The following is an 8,849-nucleotide window of genomic DNA, read 5'->3' on the forward strand; positions in this document are numbered from 1 at the left end:
GCTTTGCTAGGTAGAATAATCTTGGTCATGGGTCCTTGCTTTTCATCACTTTGAATGTTTTCTGACAATCCCTTCTGGCCTGCAAAATTTCTGTTGAAAAATCAGCTAAAGTCTTACGGGGAGCTCACTTGTAGGTAACTGCTTTTCTCTTGCTGAATATTCTCTGACTGTAACCTTTGGCATTTTAATTATGATTTGTCTTGGTGTGGGCCTTTTTGGGTTCATCTAGTTTGTTACTCTGTGCTTCTTGGCCTTGTACATCTATTTCCTGCACCAGGTTAGGGAAGTTTTCCATCATTAGTTCTTCAAATGAGTTTTCAATTACCTGCTCTCTCTCTTCTCCCTCTGGTACCCCTATGTGCAAATGTTGTTACATTTGATGTTGTCCCGGATGCCCCTTAAACTATCCTCATTCTTTTGGATTCTTTTTTCTTTTTGATGTTCTGATTGGTCGTTTTCTTTTACATTGTCTTCTAAATCACTGACTTGACCCACTGCTTCATCTAATCTATTGTTGATTCCCTATGTATTTGTCATTTCCATTATTGTATTCTTTATTTCTGACTGGTTCTTTTTTTAATGTTTCTTATCTCTTTGTTGAAGTTCTCCCTGAGATCATCGAGCATCCTTATAACCAGTGTTTGGAACTCTGCATCTTGTAGATTATTTGTCTTCATTTTGTTTAATTCTCTTTATGGAGCTTTGTTCTGTTCTTTTGTTTGGGACATGTTTCTTTGTCTCCCCATTTTGGCTGCCTCCCTGTGTTTGTTTCCATATATTAGGTAGGGCTTCTGTGTCTCCCAGTCTTAGTAGAGTGGCCTTATGTTGTAGGTGTGCTGTGAGGCTCAGTGGTGCTGTCTTCCTTGTCACCTGAGCCATGCACTCCAGGTGTGTCCTTTGTGTGGGATGTGTGTGCCCTTCTGTTATAGTTGAGACTTGATTGCTGTTTGCACTTCAATAGGAGGGATTGACCCTCAGGCTCATTGGTTCTGAGGACTGGCCTTGATTACAGTGGAGGAGTTGTGGTGCAGGGGCTGACCCTACAGAGCAGTATCTGCCTCAGCAGGTCTCTGGTGCCTGTACAATCCACCTCTTAGGTGTATCATCCTTGGAGGTTGGTAGGTGATGCCCCAGTTCGTTTCAAAGCTGGACACTGGGTGTGCCAGCCCCAGGGCTACCTGGGAGGGGAGCCACTGCAGGTCAAGTTCAGCTATATCCCATGCCCCACCCAGGGCCACCCAGCAGGAGCCACAAAGTAATCCACAGATGGCCACCACCTGCATCGTGCTTTGATGTGCCTCAAGAGGCCAAGCCACAAACCAAGGCCAGCTGCTGCTAATGCCGGGCTTAGGGCAACTCAACCAGAGGTACAGAGCATGCTCAAGCCAGATGCTGCTTGTCTCGGTTCCGCAAACCTTTAAGAGACCCTAGGAAACTCTGTAGCATAAGGAAAGGCAGGAGGTTTGTATGAAAAAGCCACTGGAAGAAGCTTTGGTGTGTCCAAATGTTGGGTGGAGCAGGTTCTCAGAATCACCAGGGCGTGGAGAACAAATGGCATATGTATGGTGGCCACCTGCATCTGCATTCTGGGAAAGGGGTGGGCTCAACAAAGAAACAATGGCTCGGCCAGCTCCTCTGTCTGGAGAAAGCTGCCCCTCCAGCCCTTGTCCTGAAGCCAAACAACTCAATTTCTCACCCCATCCCTTCACCCCTCTTATGTCCCTGTTGCTTCTCCAGCCATTGTCCCAGAGCTGGAGTTCAGAGCCAGTGATTCCATCAGTGAGTAAGTCTGTGCCCAGTCCCTTTAAGAGGAACACCTGGGACTCCAGCCACCCTCCATTTCACTCGGCCACAATCTCCACTGGTTTTCACAACCAGAAATTATGGGGCCTTCTCTCCCTGACACTGGAACACTGGGCTGGGGAGCCTGGTGTGTCATTGGGACCCCTTGCTCCTATGGGGGGGACCTCAGCAGCCAACATATCCCTCCTAATTTTTTTTAAAGGTTTTATTGGGGAAGGGGAACAGGACTTTATTAGGGAACAGTGTGTACTTCCAGGACTTTTTTCCAAGTCAAGTTGTTGTCCTTTCAATCTTAGTTTTGGAGGGTACCATTCAGCTTCAAGTTGTCCTTTCAGTCTTAGTTGTGGAGGGTGCAGCTCAGCTCCAGGTCCAGTTGCCGTTGCTAGTTGCAGGGGGCACAGCCCACCATCCCTTGTGGGAAATGAAACCAGTAGCCTTGTGGTTGAGAGCCCGTGCTCTAACCAACTGAGCCATCTGGGAGGCAGCTCAGCTCAAGGTGCCGTGTTCAACCTTAGTTGCAGGGGGTGGAGCCAACCATCCCTTGTGGGACTTGAGGAATTGAACTGGCAATCTGTGGTTGAGAGCCCACTGGCCCATGTGGGAATCAAACCAGCAGCCTTTGGAGTTAGGAGCATGGAGCTCTAACCGCCTGAGCCACCAAGCCGGCCCCTTCCCTCCTAATTTTTAATGGTCACACGCTGGTGTGGGACCAGCCCATTCTGTATCTCTGCCCTTCTTACCAGTCTCAAGGTGGCTTCTTCTGTATGTCCTTAGTTATAGGGCTTTGGTTCAGCAAGATTCCAGGTGAGTCTGAATGATGGTTGTTTTGTAGTTTAGTTGCATTTTTAAAAAAAAAAATTTTTTTGTTTTATTTTCCCCCCTTCTTCTGCCTCTCCCCACCCCCACTCCAATTCAAGCCATTGTTTCTCAGTCTAGTTGTGTAGGACACAGCTCCCTGGCCCATGCTGGTATTATGAGCCTTGTGCTCCCCCAGGCTGAGGCAGTTGGTTGCCAGTGGTCGGTCAGCTGCTCACAGCAGCTCACAGCAGCTGCTGGCCACTCACACTGGTCACCGGCTGCTCACGGCAGCACATGGTAGCCCATGGCAGCTCACCGCAGCTTACCCCAACCTCCAGCTACTCATAGCAGCCCAGCTCCAGGGAGAGCTGTTGTTCACAATCTTAGCTGTAGAAGGCGCAGCTCACTGGCCCATGTGGGAATCGAACCAGCGACCTGGCATTAGGAGAATGGCGCTCCAACCACCTGAGCCACTAGGCCAGCCCTAGTTGTAATTTTGATGTGGTCATGATAGAAGGTAAGCACAGAATTTACCTACTCTGCCATCTTGACTATAACCTAGCGTATGATTTTTAAATGTATTGTTGAATTTGATTTGCTAATACTTTGTTGAGAATTTTTGCATCATTACGAATATCAGCTTATAATTTTCTTTTTTTGTAACGTCTTTGACTGGTTTTGGAATCAGGGTAATGGTAACCTCGTAAAATTAGATTGGGAGCTTTCCCTCCTCTTGAAAGTTTTGGAATAGTTTGAGAAGGATAAGTGTTAATTTTTCTTTGAACATTTGGTAAAATTCACCTGTGAAGTCATCTGGTCCAGGACTTTTGTTTGTTGGGAGTTTTGAATACTGATTCCATTTCATTAGTAGTAATTGGTCAGCTTAGATTTTCTGTTTCTTCTTGATTTAGTCTGGGAAGATTGTATGTTTCTAGGAATTTATCCAGATTGTCCAATTTATTGGTATATAACTGTTCATAATATTTTCTCATGATCCTTTGTATTTCTGTGGTGTCACTTGTCATTTCTCCTTCATTTCTGATTTTATATATTTGGGTCCTCTCTTTTTTATCTTGATGAGTCTGGTTAAAGGTTTATCAATTTTGTTTATCTTTTCAAAGAACCAGCTCTCAGTTTCATTGATCTTTTGTATTGTTTTTTAGACTCTGTTTCATTTATTTCCACTTTGATATCTATTATTTCCTTCCTTCTACTAACTTTGTGCTTTGTTGCTGTTCTTTTTCTAGTTCCTTTAAATTTAAAGTTAGCTTGTTTATTTGAGGGGTTTTTTGTTTGTTTGTTTGTTTGTTTGTTTGTTTATTGGTCTTTATTAGTTTCAGGTGCACAAAACAAAGTAATAGTTAGATGTTTATCATTTATATCCCTGACACTGTGTCATCCCCCCGCCCCCCATCCACTATCGCTCTGACATCGCACACAGCCATTACATTTTATTTGAGGGTTTTTTTTGTTGTTTTTCGAGGTAATCCTGTATTGTTATGAATTTCCCTCTTGGACTGCATTTGCTATGTTCCATAGCTTTTGGGTCGTTGTGTTTTCATTTTCATTTGTCTCAAGGTATCTTTTGATTTCTTTGATCTCATTGTTAACCCATTCATTATTTAGTAGCATGTTATTTAGCTTCCATATGTTTGTGTGTTTTTCAGATTTCTTCTTGTAATTTTTTTCTAATTTTATACAATGTGTCAGAGAAGACGTTTGGTATGATTTCTATCTTCTTAAATGTATTGAGACTTGTTTTGTAGCCTAACATGTGGTCTATGCTGAAAATTGTTCCATGTGCACTTGAAAAGAATGTATATTCTGCTGCTTTGGGGTGAAATACTCTAAAAATATCAATTTAATATATGTCATAGGTCTAGTGTGTCATAGGCCTCTGGTTCCTTGTTGATGTTCTTTCTGGTAGATCTGTCCATTTATGTCAATGGGATGCTCAAGTCCCCTACTGTGATTGCATTACTGTCTGTCTCTTCCTTTACGTCAGTCAATATTTGCTTTATGTATTTATGTGTTCCTATGTTGGGTGCATAAATGTTTACAGGGGTTATATCTTCTTGTTGGGCTGATCCCTTTATCATTATGTACTATCCCTCTTTGTTTTAAAGTCTATTTTGTCTAATATAAGTATTGTTACCCCAGCTTGTTTGGTTTGTTTGTTTTTTTCCATTTGCATGAAATATCTTTTTCCATCCCTTTATTTTCAGTCTGTGTGTATCTTTCAATCTGAACTGGAGCTCTTGTGGACAGCATACGTATGGGTTTTGTTTTCTTATCCATTCAGCTATCCTATGTCTTTTGATTGGAGTACTTAACCCATTTACATTTAAAGTGATTATTAACAGATACATAGTTATTGCCTTTTTATTATTCATCTTTACGTTCTTCCTTCTCCTTCACCTCCTTTTCTTCCTCCTCCTCCTCCTCCTCCTCCTCCTCCTCCTCCTCCTCCTCCTCCTCCTCCTCCTTCTTCTAGAACTTCCTTTAACATTTCTCATAATACTAGTCTGGTGGTGATGAACCCCTTTAGCTTTTTCTTGTCTGGGAAGCTCTTTATCGCTCCTTCAATTTTAAATGATAGCTGGGTAGAGTAGTTTTGGTTATAGATCTTTGCTTTTTATCACTTTGAATATTTCGTGCCACTCCCTTCTGACCTACAAAGTTTCTGTTGAGAAATCAGCTGACAATTTTATGGGAGCTCCCTTGTAAGTAACTAATTGTTTTTCTCTTGCTGCTTTTAAGATTCTCTCTTTGTCTTTAACCTTTGGCATTTTAACTAATTTAATGTGTCTTCGTGTGGGCCTCTTTGGGTTCTTCTGTTTGGAACTCTCTGCACTTCCTGGGCTTGTATGTCTATTTGCTTCACCTTTCTGTCATTATTTCTTCAAATAGATATTCAATTCCTTGCTCTGTCTCTCTTCTTCTTCTTCTTCTGGTACCCCTATGACGCAAATGTTGTTATGCTTGATGTGGTCCCAGAGGCCCCTTAAACTATTTCAATTTTTTTTGGATTCTGTTTTCTTTTTGCTGTTCCAATTGGTTTTTTTCTGCTACCTTGTCTTCCAAATCACTGATTCAACCCTCTGCTTCATCTGGTCTGCTGGTGATTCCTTCTAATGCATTCTTCATTTCAGTTATTGTAGTCTTCATTTCTGACTGGTTCTTTTTTATGGTTTCTGTGTTCTTTTTAATGCTTACTTACTATTTCTTGGTTGAAGTTCTCACTGAGTTCATCTATTCTTCCCCTAACTTCATTGAGCATTCTTATAACCATTGTTTTGAACTCTGTATCTGGTAGGTTGCTTGCATCCATTTCATCTAGTTGTTTTTCTAGCGTTTTCTCTTATTCTTTCATTTGTGATGTATTTCTTTGTTTCTTCATTTCGGCTGCCTCTCTGTTTGTTTCTATGTATTAGCTAGATCTGCTACATCTCCCAGTCTTGGATGAGTGACCTTATGTAGTAGGTTCCCTGCGTGGCCCAGTGGCACAATCTTTCTGGTTACCTGCGCTGGATGCTCCAGGAGTGTCCTTTGTGTGGCTTGTGTGTGCCCGCCTGTTGTATTTAAGCCTGGATTACTATTGGCATGTCAGTGGGTGAGACTGAACCTCAGGCTGACTGGCTATGGGGTTTGGCCACGTCCACAGCTTATAAGCTGTGGGGGAGCTTACCCCCATGCAACGGGATTCATCCCAGTGGGCTCTGGTGCCTGTTGAGACTGCTCTTTGGGTGTGCCACTTGTGGGGTTAATTTTGTGGTGCTTTGCTGTGGTCTGAAACTGACCTCCAGCTATGCTGGTTCTGGGGCCTCTTGGGAGGGGCTCCAGTGCAGGCCCAGGTCAGCCACTGCCTGTGACTGGCCGGGGATTACCTGGTAGGATCTATAAAGTGATCCACAGTTGGTCACTGCCTGTGCTAGATCAGGAGGTACATGGGAGAGGCCACACTGTGAACTGAGGATGGCTGCCACCTCAGTACCAACCCTGAGAAAGTGCTGCAAAAAGCCCAGGACACCTCGAGGCCTGCTGTTGCCTGCTGGTTTCCGTGAGGATCTACACTAATAGAACCGCGTGCAGTAAACAAACTGGGTGAGGCAGGGTCTCAAGGAGTCATCAGGTGGGCCAAGTGGTGTCACTAGGTTAGATTCTGGTTGAGTGCCAGTGCTGAGTCTGGAGCTATTCAGCAAAAGTCTCAGAGAGCACCAAGGCCAGCCACTACCCACCTGCGGCCTACAGACCCATGAGAGGTGTCCAAGAAAGAGCACAATGAGGGTGGGGCTGGCTGTTCACTGAGAAAATGCCTCTGGCATTGTGCGAGTTGGGTGGGGTCTCAGGGAGCCATCAGGGTGGAGTGAGTGGAGCTCATCACGCCAACTCAGATTCAGATTTGGTATGTGAGGGAGGGCTCAACATAGGAAAGATGGTGTTTGCCTGCTGGCTGCACGGGAGAAGGATTCTACACAGGGAACACAGTGACTGTCCCTCCAGTCCTCACTTTGAAGCCATACAATTCAGTATTTCCCTGTATGTCTCTGATGCCTCCTGAGTCACTGCCCCTCCACTGCAGCCTGTGAGAGAGTGAGTCTGTTTGCAGGCCCTTTAAAAGGACATCTGGGTTTCCCACAGCCTTCCATCCCACCCAGATGGTCAGAATCCCCACTCATTTTCATAGCCAGGTGTTGTGGGGTCTCCTCTTCCTGGCACAGGTACTCCGGGCTGGGGAGCCCAGTGTCGGGTTGATGTTTCTTATCTCTTGGGGGTCATGCCTCCGTGGCTAAGACATCCCTCTTGATTCTCAGCCACCACAGCCGGTGTGGGGCGGTCCTGTTCCACATCTCTGCCCCTCCTACCAGTCTCAATGTGGCTTCTTCTTTATATCTTAGTTATAAAACTTGTATTCAGCTAGACTTCAGATAGTTTTCCAGGTTGATTATTCTACAATTTAGTTGTAATTTTAATGTGGTCACTGGAAGAGGCAACATAGTGTTTATCTACTCCGCCATCTTGGATCCTCCTACAAAAGGAAAATTCTAGCAAATTCTTTAGCTGCTGTATTGGTCAGGGTCAAACCAGGACACAGAACTAGGCACTCAAAGATATAATGAACACACTACTCCTAGGGAAAGATCCAGGCCTTCTTATGGAGGGCATGACCGTAGGTAACTGGAAGGGTTGCCAAGGGAGCCCTTCATGGGTGAGTGCCTCGTTGGTGGCACCTTGGTGCAAAACTGCCTGAATTGGACCAAGGGAAGCTGCTAGTCACTAAGGGTGCTGGCCACTGTGTACTGCAGGAGCCAGGCACTGGAGAAGCCACTCACTACAGGACCCATATGCTGGAGAAACCTTATGCTGCAGCTGCCAGGTTCTAAAGAAATCAGGAATTGCAGGAGTGCAGCTAGAGGAGCACCCCAGAACCAGGAAGATAACCCTGTCCTTTCTCAATACTCTTCCAGCACCCTCTATTGACAAACCTTAACATTGTTCCAGGTGGCAAAGGAGAGCTATGTAAAGGGCATGTAAAGAACTATGAAATAGGTCTGAGGTTTTATCTTATTTGCCAACTAAGTTAGCCTGCCTCAATTTCATAGACACTGTCAGAAAATATGAGATACCCTGGTCAGATTCAAAGACTTTTATGACTTCCAGCACAGCAAACAGAATGAACCTTATGCTAGCATTGATGTCTCCATGACAGTGACACAGAGGTGTACATACAGTAGGTTTGCATCACAACTGGGGAACCCTGACATTGGAGAACTCAAATCTTTTATAAGGAAGCAAACCTGCCTGACCTTTTCCCATTGTTTTTTCTTCTTTTTTAATTAATAAATTTTATTTTTAGAGGAGTTTTAGGTTCACAGCAAAACTGAGCAGAAAGTATAGAGAATTCCCATAGACTCCCTATCCCCACATGCGTACAACTTTCCCCTCTATCAGCATCCTGCACCAGGTGGTACATTTATTATAATCAATGAACATACACATCTTTATCACCCAAAGTCTGTAGTTTACATTAGGTTCTGCTTTTGGTGTTGTACATTCTATGGGTTTTGACAAATGTGTAATGACACATATCCACCATTGTATTATCATTCAGAGAAGTTTCACTGCCTTGAAATTTTTTTGTGCTCTGTCTACTCATCCCTCTCTCCTCCCTAACCGTTGGCATTCACTAGTCCTATTACTGTCTCCATCGTTTGGCCTATCCCAGAATGTCATATAGTTGAAATCAT

Source organism: Rhinolophus sinicus, linkage group LG06 (genome assembly GCF_036562045.2).
Source record: "Rhinolophus sinicus isolate RSC01 linkage group LG06, ASM3656204v1, whole genome shotgun sequence".
NCBI classification, from domain to species: Eukaryota; Metazoa; Chordata; class Mammalia; order Chiroptera; family Rhinolophidae; genus Rhinolophus; species Rhinolophus sinicus.